This window comes from Dryas octopetala, chromosome 8 (assembly GCF_963921425.1).
Source record: "Dryas octopetala chromosome 8, drDryOcto1.1, whole genome shotgun sequence".
Lineage (NCBI taxonomy): Eukaryota > Viridiplantae > Streptophyta > Magnoliopsida > Rosales > Rosaceae > Dryas > Dryas octopetala.
In genome coordinates this window covers 2,178,612-2,196,716 of record NC_141373.1, presented here as the reverse complement: position 1 = coordinate 2,196,716, position 18,105 = coordinate 2,178,612, and the positions used below count along the sequence as shown (strand labels likewise).

General features: G+C 33.5%; 3 pseudogenes; 1 reads left to right on the top strand and 2 right to left on the bottom strand.

Moving 5' to 3' along the window:
• Nucleotides 1–5,964: 5,964 nt before the first annotated feature.
• On the bottom strand, nt 5,965–7,237 carry LOC147275891 (ethylene-response factor C3 pseudogene; annotated as a pseudogene).
• Nucleotides 7,238–14,917: 7,680 nt separating this feature from the next.
• On the top strand, nt 14,918–15,668 carry LOC147275890 (ethylene-responsive transcription factor ERF098 pseudogene; annotated as a pseudogene).
• A 996-nt stretch (nt 15,669–16,664) lies between these two features.
• On the bottom strand, nt 16,665–17,251 carry LOC147275889 (ethylene-responsive transcription factor ERF096 pseudogene; annotated as a pseudogene).
• Between the last annotated feature and the right edge of the window lie 854 nt (nt 17,252–18,105).

The following is an 18,105-nucleotide window of genomic DNA, read 5'->3' as shown; positions in this document are numbered from 1 at the left end:
TTCAATATTATTCACAATATATATATATATATGGATGATGCTAACCCTAATTTAATGGTCGGGGGATTCACATCTATCTATCTTTGAATGTAATGATAGTGCTATGTTATTATTAAGGCATAAATTCAATTTAGACACATAACTATATAAGCTATTTCAACGGGGTCCATGAACTTTCAAATATTTCAAATATATACCCGATCTATTATCTAAATTGAAAAATGAATTTCTGTACATTGATTCGTTGAGAGATTAATTAAATGACAGCTTGACTTTTGCTGACCGGGATTACTTGGCGATGTGGCGCTATCTCAGCAAACCCGCCAAATGAGCGACACAGACCCACAATTTAATAATAATAGAGAGATAAAGAAAGTTTGTGGGCCCGTGTCAGGGGTTAGGTGGACCCGTGTCGCTCATTTCCCGCCAAATGAATGACATGAGTCCACCTTACCCCTGACACGGGTCCACAAACTCATCATCTCTTTCTCGCTCGTTGAACACAAGTGAGGGATTTATCTTTGAATTTGGGGGAAAACGTGATGTTTTTGGGAGACTAAATGGTCAGGAAAGCGTTCGACGAGTGAGAAAGAAGTGATGGGTGTGTGGGCTCGTGTCAAGTGGACATGTGTTGCTCATTTGGCGGGAAATGTATGCTGAGTTGGTGCCACGTCGCCAATTAATCCCCGTTAGCAAAAGCCAAGCTGACATTTAACTGATCTCTCAATAAATTGATGGACGAAATTTCATTTTTCAATTTACATAATAAATCAGGTGTATATTTGAAATATTTGAAAGTTCGTGGACCTCGTTGAAATAGCATATATAGTTATGTGTCTAAATTGAATTTATGCCTATTATTAAATGTGATAAGCACATTTGTTCCCTTTTCAAATTAGAAATTCTTAGGCGAATTGCATGCTAAGCGTTCACATGGTATGAAAACTATAGAATATGGTAGAAAAACAAAACAAAAAAAATGGGGATTGATTCCAAGCCCATTAAAAATAAAGATACTTGGACACAAGTTACAACCCATTGGTATGAATCGTATGATTGTTTTGAGGCTGATGATGTGAAGTTTAGGCTTAATTTTGAAAAAAAGAAATAGGAAAAATATATCCCAACAGAGTGGACGTATATATTCAAAGTATGCAAATTGCAAAGTGATATGTATATGATGGCATTTAAAGTGGGAATAGGCAGCTTTAGAGAATGAGAATACTTCTTTAATTTGCTTCTCCTTTGCTTTTCATGAAGCACCATTTTCGATGGATCGAGTCGCAGCGTCTTTGGAAATGGAAATGTCATCATTTTTTGCTTAAGATCTAACGAATAATTTTCAATGGGCCAGGGCAAGAAAATATATACAATCACTATAATAAAAAATAAAAAAAAAATTGTCATCTTATTTGACCGGATTAATTTATCATGTTAAATAGTGTTATGTTATTAAAGTTAGTATCAAAGTCAATGACTATCCAGTCTGAGCTATTGGCCGGCCAAACTAACCTATAATTTTGTTTGTTTTTATTTTTTTACCGAATAGATTTTAGAGTCCAGAAAATCTCAACCCACCCTAGTTCCCATGTGTCGATCATCTCTAGCTATCCCATTCCAATCTCCATTTCCAGCCAAACTTCCCTTTTATAAATATTTATCCCACTTACCTCAATCAGCTGGTTTTTCCGTTGATAAAAACAAAAATCTAAATCGTTGATCACTTAAATTTTTATTTAATGTGTTGGTTCAAGTATATTATGATAATATAATATGTTAAATGTGGGATTGCAGATTGTTTAGGATGGTGGAAACTCGAAAGGACATTGCAGTGGAAATCAGGGGCCAAGGTTCCATTCCACATCGCAATCGGGGGTTGCATCTTTTCCTATTTTAAACCCCTTATATGTATTTTGACCATCATGATATTCCCAAATTATTGAAAAAATAACCTTAATTAGTGGATACTTGGTGTGACCTAAACCTAATGGAGTATACCAATATTGTATTAGAAAAATTAAACTAGTAAATACAAAATGGAGAAAATAATGACATGCATATTTATATATATAATGACATGTGAGTGGCAGCCACTTTTATGTTGCAACACCATGTGGTCTGCTTGTTAAACAATTTTGGCATATCCAATTATAAGTCATTCTCAAGGGCCGTGGTTTAAAGTAGAGCTTCCTACAACTTTCTCAGCAGTTATCATTCATTAATTCTTCAGCTTGACTCAAAAAACCAACAGTGAAAAAGTGCTTTTCCCACCAACACTTTCACCTTAATTAAAACAATTCCATGTTTGATCGGAGAGGTGGGATCGATTTCTGCTTTGAAATTTTTGGTTTCAGTGGGGAACATAATGAAAAGGAAACCCAACATAGTCACACCAACTACCAATATACTGTAATACCAATATATATACCATCCTTCATTTTTGCCTTTTCATTAACAACCATGGCTAGCTGGCTGGCTATCTAGTCGGCATGCACTTGAAGTTACTTGGGGTTCCTAGAAGGTGCCTCACTTAGGCTTGGTGATTAGGAATATGAGTGATACAATCGATTGTGCTTGGTTTGTGTATTTCCAAATGGGTTGGCTAGTGCATGCTTCTTTCATGCATGTGAAAAATGCATTTGACTATTCTCTAAAGGTTGTAAAGTGTGATATGCAAATTAACCACTAGCTATTGTCTGTTCAACTCGATCTCTAAACCATGTATACTAATTCATTATAAGGTGTAATTCAATTTGATAACCTCATCTCTGCTTTAAGGAAGACACCAAAATTCAAATCACAGAAATGTAGGATCGTCCATATTTATTGGAAAAATAACTTTTTCTTTCTTGGATTCGATCTCTTCCTCCTTAAATATGTTTATGGTTAATAGGGTTTGGTTATGATACTTCGAAAGACTGAAATGAATCATAAAATCACAAAATTATTAAAAAGTTTTTGGCCCAACATATATTATATATATACATATGGGGTCTATAAAATTTTGAGGGTTATTAACATTTGGGTGTCCGATTCGTCCGAAGCAGTCGTTTTACTTGACTCTCTCTAGAAGCAGTCCTAGTAGTAACGTTGTTATTCGGAGATTTCATTGGAGTGGCTTGGCCCCTGTGTGATCGTAGTACTCTAGTTGTTTTTTTGTTGTAGGCCTTGGTGCCTCTACAGTAACAGAAAAGAGAAGAAAATAAAATATCAACTAAACATGAGAATTCAGATTTTACACGCACATGCGATGTCTGATGATCCATAAAATAAAATAAAAACACACATGGGGATGGCGGTCAAAATTTCAGGTGAAAGTTTGTAGCTAAATGGACTCGAATGGTCCTATTTCTTGGTCAAAACATGACTATAGGCCTGATTTGGTGTATAACATATAATTGGATGAATAGGATAAATGATTAAATTTACGTATATTCAAAAAATAAATTTCTAACTTAAATAAATAAAATGTATTAAGATGAACTAATAATAAAGGGATACTTATCATTTCCAATCCCTTTAAAAATTGTGAGATTAAATAATTCATCTTCTTTTTATTTTCTTTCTATTTTTTTCTTATCTTTTTCCTTCAAGTTAGAAGACATCTTCCATGTTCTTTCTTGAATACACATGAATTTAGCTATTTATTATATCTAATTTTATCTTATGCACTGAACGAAGCTTAGAGGCACATGAGATACCATGATAATTGGTGGCTCAATAGTATGCACTGAGATTAGATATTTTTGTCTCAAAATAAAAGGGCCAACTTTTCTTAATAATATGAGAGCAGCACTATGATAGGATCAAACAGTACTAATTCTACTATTGTTGGATCATGGAATGGCAAATAACATCTAAGTACCACCAAACATATGTTTTTCATATGAAAACAAATCGGTGATGGGATGTTTCAAAGTACTAATTAAATTTATCACCTATAAATAGTTTTAAAACTTTTGGTTGTTAATGAAACCTTTATACAGGGCGTTATCCTTATTTTCAAGAGTCAATAATGACTAGCTAGCTCTATTTTTTTTTTTTTTTAACTTTTCTAAATTGTTTAGTCAATAGGCCAGGGGTAAAATTGGAAATGTAAAATTACTTTGAATGTTAGATGTACTCATCAAATTGTTGTGCACATTTAGAAGCCCATGGTCAATAAATGAGTTTGAGTGCTCGTCCCTAAGTGGAGAAGTGGGTCCAGTGGGCTGGTTTTTATTCTCAAGACTTGGGATACTTGTATGAGGAGCAGGCCTCATGGTTTTCTAAAGTCCAAACTCAATCCTCCTGTTCTTCGTTTGTTGTTATTGGGCTTCTTTCCTGTTAGTTGGGCTTTGCTCCTATTTTTTGTTTTTGTTTCCTAATGATATTGGGGTGTGGCCCGTTGTTTGGTGTTGTGTGGGCCTGGCCCTTTGTTTCCAGCCCCTTTTTTAGTCAATATGTTCATTCATTTAGAGTTTAGGTATGATATGCTCTCAAGTCTCAGCTGTCTCAACAAGTTAAAAGAAAGACAAAAAAATAAAAACTGTGGGAGTGGGGACATGGTGGTCTTTTCTCCAATACAAGGACCGAGAATGGGAAGCACAAGTTGTTGATTACACCCAAAATTTTTTCCTTCGGAGATAGCTAGTAATTAACAGACTCACAATTAAGGTTCAATTTATTATTCTTGACTTCTTGTTCTGTTGGTGTCAATGTGTCATTAACAAATTAACAATTTATGGAGGCATAAACAAATTTGTATATTACCATAGTGGATAACAATACGTCATTGTGATGATACAAAGTTTATTCTTCAGTTTATGACTTGATGCAGATGTACTATCAACTATCAAGATAAGTTGCCAGCTCTTTATCAAAAAAAAAAAAAGATAAGTTGCCAGCTTTGACTCGTAATAATAATGGTAAGATAATGTAGTATTAATTATCTTAGACTTTTAGTTATCTATTGTTCTAATTTAACTAAATTTGGTTTTTATTGATTATAAATAAATGAAGTTTAGAGTGTGTTTTTTTTTTTAGTTTAAATTTAGAGTGTGTTTAAATATTGGACAAAAAATATTTTGTTTAAATTATAAATATTGTTAGGTGATATAATCAATTCACGTGTTATAATAGGATGAACGTTTTTAAGATTATGCTTTAAAAGTATAAATTTGTCGCTAATATATTTGATTGGTTATATCACGTGACGGTGTTATAAAAATTATTTTTTCAAATATTAGACTCGGTCTCCTATTCAACCTAAAAAAAAAGTATGTCTAAATATCAATAAATTGAATACTCTACCACATTAGTTAAATTCTATAAAATTGAGATAATTAATAGTTTATATATCTCTTTATATTTTTGGTAATACTTTCAATAGGTGTAGCGAGTGGCCAGTTTTAAGATGTGGTCATAAAGATTGTAGATCATTGATACACTTTTGCTTCCTAATCCATTAACTTAGAAAAGTAATATATATATATATATAAATTTCTTCTATTGAGGTATATTTCAACTTATTTATATTGAGATATACCTTTTTAGGGCCCACACGAGTCGTTTTGTATCAATCTAAACCGTTCATTTTTTACATTTCCATTGATGGATTATTCTTTCAAAAAATTAGCCAAATTGAAAATCATTTGCCTATCTAACTTTGATCAAATAAATGAACGAACCAAATATTTTCAATGAAACCGTCTATTTGTTTTATCAAAGTTAAATAGACAAATGATTTTCGATTTGACTAATTTTTGTAAGGGTGATCTATCAATGAAGATGTAAAAAATGAACGGTTCAAATCGACACAAAACAACTCGTGTGGGCCCCAACAAAATCATACCTCAATATAAATAAGTTGAGATATATCTCAATAGAAAGAATCATTCATTGATATATATACTATATATATGGGTAATATATTGATTTCCAAGTAAGATTGTAGACTGCAATAATTGAGAAGAGAAAGATAACTACGCAAAATGTTTACATTCCATCTCTTTCAACTTTACAAAGATATAGGAAGAAGGCAATTAATAAATAGAATATAATATGCCCTAGATCTAATCCCATCACCATGGCACCCTCAAATATCAACAAGGATCTTTGATCAGGGTCAAACTAAAGAAGAAAAAAAGCAGGGTCAAACTCAAAAAGTGAAAGAAAGAAAAAAAGAACTGAGTAATTAATTAAACAAATTAAACCAAGATATGAAGGTGAATAATATTTTTAACTATTCACCACTGACTTGCTAGTCTGCTACCACTCTCACATGAGGAGCTTTTGTCCAAAAGCTCCTCCAAATACTCAGCCCCCAAATCCTCCAAAACCACCATATTTTGTGGCAACACCACCTCCTCCTCCTTATTATTATTCCCTTTACTCTTATTTTTACTACGCATTGACTTCCTCCTCATGGAGTGCCTCCTCTTGAGAGCCACCACAGGGGAGCACCCAACATCATCATCACCATCATGCCTACTATACTTGATGTCTTTTAGAGACTCCCTCACAACTTCTACTGGGAAATTAAGCACAGCCAGAGTACCCCTCAGTGAAAATGCAGCTTGGTCATAAGCCAGAGCAGCTGCCTCAGCATTATCAAATGTGCCAAGCCAGACCCTTATGCCATGCCTTGTTGAGTCCCTAATTTCTGCTGCATATTTTCCCCAAGGCCTCCTCCTCACCCCTCTATAAGAATTTTCCTTTCTAGGTTGTTGTTGTTGTTGTTGTTCTAAGACTTGTTCTATGGCAATATTGGATGTGACCTCCTCCTCTTTAATAACCCCATTGAAGAAATGGGTCTCATCAGCAGGCAATGACTCTTCTTTGGCTCCCTTGGCCACAACATCATATAGCAGCATTTCTTGGGAGTCATTCATGTTGAATGGTAGAAAATTACTCAATTCATCATCCCAAGAGAAAGCTGTTGATTCGAGTGATGAACCAAAGGAAGACTCTGGTGAGAAATCTGAACCACTTGGGAATTGGAAGAAGAAAGAAGACTCCATCTCCATGTGGGTTGTTCTTAGGTACTCAAAAATTGAAGGGTGTGGGAGACTTGATTTGTTGGTCGTTGTAATTGGTTACAAAAATTGGGTAAAGCCTTTATATACCCGAAGAAAAAATAAGGTTCAAATGAACTTGAATGAAAAGCCAAAAGGGATTGATTACAAGGGAAATATTAGAATAATAGTACAGGGATTAAATAAGAGCAGGTGAAAGGTACAAGTTCTGGGAAAGGAGGATGTTCTAGGATTGTAGCACCAAAATCTAGTGCAAATTAAAAATGTTTTCTTTCTTTCTTTGTATATAAGGAGGACCACATTTTAGGCACGTGCGTCAAAGGAGGCACGGCGGCGGGGTTGGACCCAAATTACATAATACAAATATATATAAAAATAATAATATAAGATGGGGTTGGACCCAAATATCATAAATACAATATGTACTATATAATATAAAATAAGATGGTCATGTTGCCGTGTCATGACGGCAATGTGCTTGTAATTAGGGCGGTTAAAGATGATGAATAGAATATTTATAGACAGTTTGTCACTTTGTCTTGGAAATAAGAAATTTGGTTGTGAAGTTTAAGTACGTACACCTGTGGAAGCAGTTGGATCTCAACAAAGTTAATTAAGCTAAAGGAACATTTTATTTCCTAATTAAATGGTGATATATAGTCTTGAGACATTTTATGGAACATCAAACTCTTATTTTAAAGAAAATAGAATAGGTTGAGCTATTGATACAAATTAATAAGTTTTAGTGTGTGAGAGCAATAGACCTACATATCTCTACATAGATTCGCTAATATATATATATATATCTCTTATGTTAATGTATATTTCAAGTTAAATATGATGAGATATGGCTTATGAGACCCAGTTTATATTGTAATTTGATGATCGAAGTCGTCTATTTTTTAAATTTATATACAAGGATCATCTTTACAAAAAATTAGATAAATCAAAAATCATTTAACCATTTGATTAAAGGGTCATCATTTCAAGTGTTAATGAAATCATATATCCATCTATTTATTCTATCACAATTAAATATTTTAATGATTTCTGATTTACTTAATTTTTTGTAAGGATAATCCTTGTATATTGATTTAGAAAATAAACAACTTTGATTATCAAATTACAATACAGAGTAAATCTCACATGCTATATCTCATCATGATTAAGATGAGATATACTTTAACGAAGATACCTTTATATATATATATAGCCCAATCAAAGTATATTTGCATTGTGAATTGTGAACTCTTAGCACATAATCTACAATATGTCAAAAAAAAAAAAAAAAGATATTTTGAAGATAAAGAAAATATATAGCTACTAACTTGGTTTTTTGTGTGATGAGGCATCAAAATATGCATATATATATAAGATATATCCTTCACATCGTTATAAATTATAACCATACAGAAAGCTTAAAGAGAAACATTTTTGTGACTTTTTTTAATCTTGGGCGCTTGTCTTTTCCTAACACTTGTTCTTATAATAATCTCTCTCTCTCTCTCTCTGTTGACAATAATATACGTCATGTTCCTTTACTAGCTAGCTTTTCACACTTCATGTTTTTGGTACAGATTAAAGAAAGTGGTCTTTCGCAAAATGGCATATGACAAAAGAAGATGAAAATTGATGAAGTTTTGGTGCCATTTTGCGAAAGGACAGAGAACATATATATATGTTTGTGAGTTTCAGCTGCCACCTGATTTGAATTTAAAAGGGCCACATGTCCTTATATTTTGATCATTAATTTCACTTAATTTTGTCCCATTTGATATATAGTTCGTTATATTGTAAATTGAACTTAAATAACTAAAGAGATAGGATATGTACGCTCTCTAAGCCTTCCAAGGATATATGCTTCGAATGGGTTTGATTAAGCTCCAAGGAAATAAGCACTCAACACTTACACTCTGTACTCAATAGTCCTGATCAGACTACTCTCTAGCTAGTGCATGCTTTCACTTGGGTGCATGCATAGGATTGGACTATAGACCTTTTTTTTTTTGGATACAAGACTATTGACCTTATTGTTGTGGGGAGAGAGTGTATACCTTTGAAGATTCATATCATTTCATATCATTTAGTATATATATTTATATATATATGTTTATCCAAATTAAAGTTGTGAGGACTTTGAATAATTTCAAGATTGAAGAACACGTAAAAGAGGGCTTGTATCTGGACCATACACAACCACAAACTCTTGTGTCTACATCCTTAGCTAAGCTAGCTGGTCACTTTCAAGTCGTACGTGTTATTTTCATGTTGCCTTGCTGGTGATCAAATGTGAGGCTCATAATTCATGCCTAAGATTACTCACCACACCTAGCTAGCTAGTTTTTGTTTTTTCAGCCACAACCTAGCTAGTTTAAATTATTTAATTAAATTTCTTTTCTTTAATTTCATATATTGATCATCTCCATGTCAAAATTGCATGTGTGCCTGTGTGGAGTGTGCACTCTCTTCCACAAAAAAATAATAAAAAATCTGGATTAATACTCGTACTTTATAAATGTGAAGTTTTAAAAAATTTGGATGCTAAGAAATGGGTATTAAGTGCACATGTACAGGTATATTGTCTGGGTGGCGAGGGACCGAGTTGGCTCTGCACACTCATTCAAAATGATATTATGTATTGAGTTTGTCTCAGTTTTGCTATGAATTTATGAAAATAGATTATCTTACCATAGAAAAAATAAAAAAATAAAAAATGTTGTCAGATGATCGTAGTATTATTACTTTGTCGAACATTTAAAAAAGAAATAAAGAAATATTTTTGCATGCATGATCCGGTGGATGTAGGCCCAGCATATCTGGACTTGGTCAATTGAATTTGACTAACTTGCAATTGTTTATTGTGCATTGGTCGTCTAATAAAATTCCCAAATTAAGAAGCAATGTTTTGTAGCTAGTGCATGGTGACATACTTTAGATTGCACTCTTAATTAATTTCCTTAATTATATCAAGTCAAAATGTCAAACTACTCCTTAATTAATTTATACATTTGCAATAGAACAAAAGTAGTTAAATCTGACTTCTGTTTTAGGTCTGCTCACTGTCGGTCCTTGATATCTACATTAATTTATCTTTAAAAAATGTTTTTAATTATTAATAATTATTTTTAAATCACTTGGTTACTAAGTTGCAAAATCTAGCTAGGATGAAATTTTTATTTAATTTAATGCTCAATCTCTCAACTAACCTTTTATATATATGTATATCCCCCTTACTATTCGATCGTTCTAGACTTCTTGTTGTCACATAATATAATAATCCAACACAATAGTTGAAAGTTAACCTATATGGCTATATGAGGCCATGATGACAACAAAAATTTAATTATTTTATCAAATAAAGTTTTGCAAAATTAAATCCTATATATATATATAGATATATATATATATTTAGGTCTCCATTATCATGCAACTTGTTAATCAAATAATACCCACTTGCTCACCAAAAACATAATATATATATATATACCAAATAAAAAATTATGTAGGTCACGTGGAGAATGGATGCATACTTTTCTTTGAAGTGTCAAATTGCATATTATTTATTAATTTGCTTTTCCTTAAATATTCTTTGGCTAAAAAAAGTTAAAACAGAGAAAATAAAAGTTTTTCACTTTCAATTTGCTATTTTGCTAGTCCAAAACCAAGTGGGTTTGGGAGTGAACCAACTTGCAATCTGAGTGATGTGATAATCACTATTTTTTGGGCATATGGGGGCCATTGGACATGGAGTGTTAAAGAAGTTGTGGCCCTTTTGGACTTGGGTGCATGAACCTTGAAGATTACATTCACAGCATCAAGGAAATGTGTATGAGAGACATTTATAACGTGCTTAGATATATAATCGATCTTTTACCAATGTTCTTTTTAATTATAGCCGAAAGAGATTTTTAGTTAATTTTGGTAAGCTAGGAAAACTTATAGTATAGGCTGTTTGGTTAAGTAGAGTCAAATTTCATTTTGACTGGATTTAAATGAATGATTAGCCCTCGTGTGATTTAACAATAAGCAAGCAAGTGCATGTACCTCCACAGAGACTCCACCCTTGTATAAACAATTACATAAAGGAAATAGTAGAATAGTTGATACCTTGATCCTTGTAGATAAGACATATATGATTAATTTGAAAAGACAAATAGTTACTCAATCTTTATCCTGAAATAAATTATTAACTTTTTTATATTTTAGAAATTATTACCTTAATTATGATTAATTAGTTTAACAAGAGAGAAATGGTGCCTCAATCTTTTGTCCTCCAAATAAAGAGAGTAGAAATTTCATTGAAACTTAATTGTCGATCACTTTCATTCATTGAATTTGAGGGCAGGGCATGTTGCATTCATTGGTTGCAATGCCATTCGTGGTGTTGATTTTGATGTGGTGGAAGCCAACAGGTTCTTTTAGTATTTGACTTTCAATACTTTGTTTGGTCAAATACTATCTTGACTTTCAACAAAATCCCTCGTTTCAAAAGTTTTTCTTTAATTTCAGACATTAGTTATGCTACTTATGCATATATAAGATCCTCCTTAATTATGTATTAGATTGGCAGACTGAAATTAAAAAATATAACGCTAAAATCAGAACTCAGACACCGTACGTAAGATAATCATTAAAATTCAAGTTTAATTTAATTTAAAATGTTAGAAAACTGATCAAAAATATAAATTTTATCAGCCACGTAAATGATATAAAACATAATTATTTAAAATAAATGCGTTTAAATAAGATCAAATATGATCATATATTTAATGGGGATCAAATATGTGTTTAAAATAAGATCAAATATGCCCATCAGTGAAGCCAGCTAGAATTAGGTCCTATATATATATATATTTATATATATAGGCAAAATTCAAGAAACACTTGAAAAAAAAATTTTAAGTGGGGATAGCTAGACCAAGACCAAGACCATGATGTAAGAACGTCATATACATATTGTTCCATAATAAATCAAGAGTATATATATTATATATTTAATGCCACTAGGCCTGAAATTAAAGGAACTGAATTGGGCTGAATACATTGCACTTGCAGGTACTGACAGTCTGAGTCATAGTCCAGGGCAACTCGCAGATAGTTGTTTTAATTAAGCATGTGCGTTTTAATTATATATTACATTATCAATTCAGCTACCTTTGCCAATGCATGCTTGAGAACTTTCCTATGGATCTCTTCATCGGCTCTTTATCTTAATTTCTGCTTAATTAAGCTTCTAATATGTGTTCATGGTTTTGATCTTCTAATGCCATTGAGATTAAGGTAAAGAAAATTTGAGCATTTAATCTAAATTTAAGTGACAATGGACGAAGAGGTTTAAAATTTTTTTATAAATACTTTGGTAATATTATATTTTTCTTGAAATAATATTTTATATTTAAGCAAATTATAATTTAGTACTTCAACTTTACATGTTGTTTCAACTTAGTACCTCACCTTTGAAAATTTGCAAAAGTACCTAAACTTTCATTTTGTATCAACTTAGTACCTCAACTTTGAAAACTTACAAAAAAGTACCTCAACTTTCATTTTGTGTCAAAATAGTAACTCCGTTAGTTTTTCTGTCAAAGTGGCAGGGGCATTTTCGTCTTTTCCTTAAATTTTAAAAATAATTTCATAAAATTAAAAAAAAAATTTATGAATTTTTTTTTATAAATTTTTATAAATTTTATGAATTTTTTTAAATTTTAAGAAATTTTTTTATTAAAAAAATTATTATTTTTTAAATTTAAGGAAAAGACGAAAATACCCCTGCCACTTTGACAGAAAAACTAACGGAACTACTATTTTGACACAAAATGAAAGTTGAGGTACTTTTTTGCAAGTTTTCAAAGTTGGGGTACTAAGTTGATACAAAATGAAAATTGAGGTACTTTTTTGCAAGTTTTCAAAGTTGGGGTACTAAGTTGAAATAACATGTAAAGTTGAGGTACTAAATTGTAATTTACTCTTTATATTTTAACACGTCTTCATACGTGTAATATTATATAAACTAAACATGTGAATAACTTATATTAAGTGGTGTATACCACAACCTAACACGCGAGGATGAATCCAGAATGTTTAGTGTTGCACGTGAGATTCGTCCTCGTGGACATGTTGGCAGTCAAAGAGGGATGAGAGAATTGTGGCCATTGACAGAGACATTTCTTAGCTAGTTTCTCAAGGAATCATGAATATGCTGGTATTTCTGAAAGGCAAAAGATTATTAATGCAACTTGCAGGAAGAATTAATATAAAGCATGGACGTCAAAGAAAGGATTAAAGTGGAAATCCACACTATTTGAATATGAAGATCCGTTGAATGAGCTTTATTTATTCAACCACATTAATATGTAGACCATTTCACCAATTTCATTACTAGCTAGAGAAGAATTCTCTAGATGATCAGCGGCAATATGTACGATATTAATTATTTATTCAATTAATATTTTGCACTATCGGATTAGTTGGGGTATTCCTTTATGCCTTGTATAGATATGTGTGTGTATTTGTGACCTAATTTTCTCTTTGGCCTGAACCTGCAATTAAACTTCAATTCCTGTCAATATTGGATTGCCACATAGCTGATAGCTAGGTTGCCCTACTTCCGAAAAAAAAGAAAAAAAAAGAAAAGCTAGATTGCCCTACAGCTGGTCATCACCTAACTGCGTTGAATTTATTCAACTGCTCAACTCCGAGGTGTGTCTAGCCAAACAAATGCTAAGAAACACATGAAAAAGATGTGGGATTCAAAATTTAACAGAATACGGATATTGAAAAAAAAAAAAAAAAAAAGTTAAAAGAGAATATAATAAACCCATTTAAACGAATATTGTGTAATAGAGGAATTCTTCTACAACTTTGGACTCACTGTTTTTATAGCGAGTCTATATGGGGTTTTATTAGGGTGTTTCGAATCATACATACAAAAGCATAATCAATATATTCAAATACCAATGGCAAATCTAGGTGGCCTCTTCCAGAAGCATACTAGCTACTTCAAAAACTCCAAAAGCATATATTACTTTTGTTCTTTTTTTCTTTTTTGGTTTCTGTTCAAAGGAGGCCTTATACTTATAGAGTTGGGCCATGCCAAGTTTAGGGTTGGGCTTTCCGGGGCCATTTGTATGGTTGGGTCTACTTCAGTGCAATTGCTTCTGGGCCTTGGCCTTTTCCTTTCAATTCTAAAAAGACCCTTTTTATCTTACCATTCAAATAATGGACAATTTTATTTATACTCTTTTAGGTTTGATGATATTACACGTAACACCCACAAGTTTTGAAAATTAAACGCACACCTTCTTTCCACTACTTTCTCTCTATAAGCAAATCTCTTCCAACATTAATTGAGGGACTGTGTCGCTGTAAATTCGAGTCTTCAACTTTGTGAATGTAGGTTTTGTTTCTCTATCATATGGTTTGTCTTTTAAATTTATCTTCATTTGTTTTAAGTTTATACATTTTAAAAAGTGTGTTAAAAAGTGTGCGTCTAATTTTTAAAACTTAGAGTTACATGTAATTATCAAACTTGAGGAATATAAGTAAAATTGTCCTAAAACATAACCTTGAGGTTTAGAAAAAGAAAAGTGGGTCCTTTTAGAATTTATCATTATGGATTTGCAGTTGGACATGTCATTCATTGTCAGCCACACGACAGCCTAAACCCCACAAATCCACAGTAATACAAAAAGGGAACACATTGAAAGGCGGCGATGGCAAAAAAAAAATAAGCAAACCAAAAACCATGTCTTCAGTCTCGCCAGCCATAAATAAAAAAAACACCATAATTTTGCTTTGCCATGATCAAATAAACAGGCTTCTATATACACTACCACAATGCGCTGCAGGTGTTTGTATTAATGCCCAAATAGAAGTTTGTTTTTTCTTCCTCAGAAGCTTCCTAGCAAACAACATATATTCCAACCCCAATACCCATCAGATTAGACCGACTTTAATTCATTAGACCACACCCATCACCATGCACTATAAATCAGGCATGATTTGCCACCCAATTTGACACAACCCACAACCCATATTTTGCCACCCAATTTGAAATTAAAATAGACCCACTACTTCAAATTTTGAAACTAATTAAATATGGAGGGGAAGAGCGCAGAGAATAAGCAGCAGAAGGAGGTGAAAGTAACAGATCAAGCCAGGTATAGAGGGATTCGGAGACGGCCATGGGGCAAGTTTGCAGCCGAAATTCGTGACCCTTCGAGAAATGGGGCACGTCTGTGGTTGGGGACATTTGACACAGCAGAAGAGGCTGCAAGGGCTTATGATCGAGCTGCTTATGGCTTCAGGGGCCATTTGGCCATCCTCAACTTCCCAAATGACTACCAGTATCAGAACCCATCAAGCAGCTCAGCCTCAAAGAGTACATCTTCAGCTTCTTCATCATCATCATCTTATTTCTCTGCTGCTGGTGATCTTGGAAGGAGTTCTACTATTGATTTTGGCAGAGGGGAATCATGTATAGGGCAAGAAGATGGAGTTATAGAGTTTGAGTATTTAGACAACATGGTCTTGGAGGAGCTTCTTGAATCAAAGGAATATAGGCATGGGAACACAACCCATTAAGGAACTTGACTGGTTTAATTTGTTTCTTTCAATTTTACCTTTTCATCCAAAGGAAATTAAATGGAAATAATCGGCTTGTAATTTTTGTGAATTTAATTTGATTTATTTTTCTTGAGAATGTGTCAACTTAGTTTCTCTATCATGCCCAAAATAATGCTAAAAAAGAACACATTTTTAAACTACGTTAATCGATGGTATGATTTGTACTTATTATAACAAAAACACACATGATGCTAGATTCTAGCATGCCCAAAATAATGCAAAAAAACATAACACATTTTTAAACTACAGAAATTAATGTTATCATTTGTACTTATTATATCAATAACACACATTATGCTGGAATCTAGCAGCAAGATTTCGCGTTTGGTGAGACCTCAATTATAGCCTCAACCCAACTATCCAAGCAAGAACTTCTTGCCAAGAAGTTGGTGAATAATTCTAGCACCAACTAATTCATTAACAGAGTCTGGCATTTGCTGAAACCAATATTTAATACCTTGGTCATATCTGATTGCTACTCTGACTTTCCTTCCTCTACCCCCATTCATCTTAGAAAAAAGAAATTAAAAAAAAAATCCTGAGGTTAAGGAAATTTACCTGAACCTCATAAAAGCTGCTAGTCTTGAGACTCTTTGACTTTCGGTTTTCAAGCAACGTAATTCCAATCACTGAGCTCATTGGTATGACCAAATCCAACCAATAGATTAGATGTGGCAAATTCCCAAAACAGAATGGAGTCAACTCAGCCACGCATCCGTGGTTCAGGGGAAATAGTACTTTTGTGACAGTTTGCTCCCATTATTTAATATGTTATAAGAGACTTAAATATGATTAAAAAACAATGATTAACATTATAATGGTTTGAGTAAAACTAAAACAGAAAAGGTCGACTAGATTGACAACCCATGCCACCTTAACCTTTCATAGTACCCACATGGGAGCAGTGTTTATTATAATCAAAATTCACTTGAATGACTCAAATCCCACAAGACTGGAACAGAGAAAACATAACCAGAATTGTGCTACACAGAAGGAATTGAAGTACTGACTATTAATTAATCCAATTGGCATTGAAGGGTTAGGGAGGGTGTGGAAGAATTTGGTGTTGCTATGCTTCTGTATAAGCAAGAGATTTGAGTTGTGAATGTACATGCACCAAAGCTTCACTGACTGTTGCTTTTGTTGTTGTCAAAATCAAGAAGGTCCTCTAACACCTTGTCATCTAAGTACTCAAACTCGATGATTTCTGTTCCGGGTTCTGTCCTGGTCATCCCTTCCACATTATACAATGTGGAAGATGATGAAATAGACTTCGAAGACGAGGTGGAGAAAGATGATGATAATGCTGAGGAAGGAGTAGTAGCAGCAGAAGAAGAAGAAGCAGCAGCATCAACCAAACCATGCTCACTGGGGAAGTTGAGGATTGCAAGAGAACCCCTCATTGAAAAAGCAGCTCTGTCATAAGCCCTTGCAGCCTCTTCTGCAGTGGTGAAAGTGCCAAGCCACAAGCGAGCTCCTTGTCTTGTCGAGTCACGTATTTCGGCTGCAAACTTCCCCCATGCCCTCCTCCTCACTCCTCTGTACTTGACACTTGTCTGTCCGTCTTCTTTGACTTTGCTGCCTCCACTTGGGTCTTGTTCTTGTTCCATATGGACTAGTACTACTGAGTGAAACTCCTGGAGCCTCACTTTGGCTTTTATATTGGGTTTGAAATGAACCTAATTGGATTAAAAATATGGAAGTTGACAAATCACCTCAGTGGATGATACCCTTTTGAAATTTGATTGAGATAGTTTATTGGGTACAAGGTATATGACCATATGGTATGGGAGATCAAGCTGATGGCTTTCAATGAGGGGTCAATTTTGTGCATATCTGGTAGGACTTTTTTTTTTTGGGTTCTGCTTGTCCAATTTCAAAACTCCATGAGGGTAGTGTGGCATCATGTAGATGATGTACTACATTGGTTCCTCACTGTGTCAACGTACTATGCATCAAGCAGTGAAAAAACAAATGTTGGTGTTGCTAATTAGTCATATGATTAAAAGGAATTACGTTTGCCTAATTCGTCATCAATTTTGCTCTGTTAATTAGCTGTATAGTACATAGAATGGGGAATATATCAATAAAAATAATATACTCTGAGGCCGAATTGGGACTCAGAAGGATTCTATTCAAGCAAGCATGTGTTAAATCTGTTCAACAGTGAGGTCATTAGGCTTGCGTTGCTCTTACAGATCATATGGTGATTGTTGATGCAAATTTCCGTAAGAGAGATGCAACAACTTAGAGGTGATGACTTGGCTGATCCGAAGCCTTGCTGGATGATGATGTGAGATCTTCCTGTAAGAGAAACAAGATCAAAGGAGATGGACCGGTGTGGTACCAGCCAAACACACTCCGATGATGAAGTCAGTAATGGTGTTTGATGGTAGGTGAAGAAGAACAAAGGATGAACTTGGGAGAATAGGAAGAACAAGGCAAATGTTCTGGGTTATTCTCA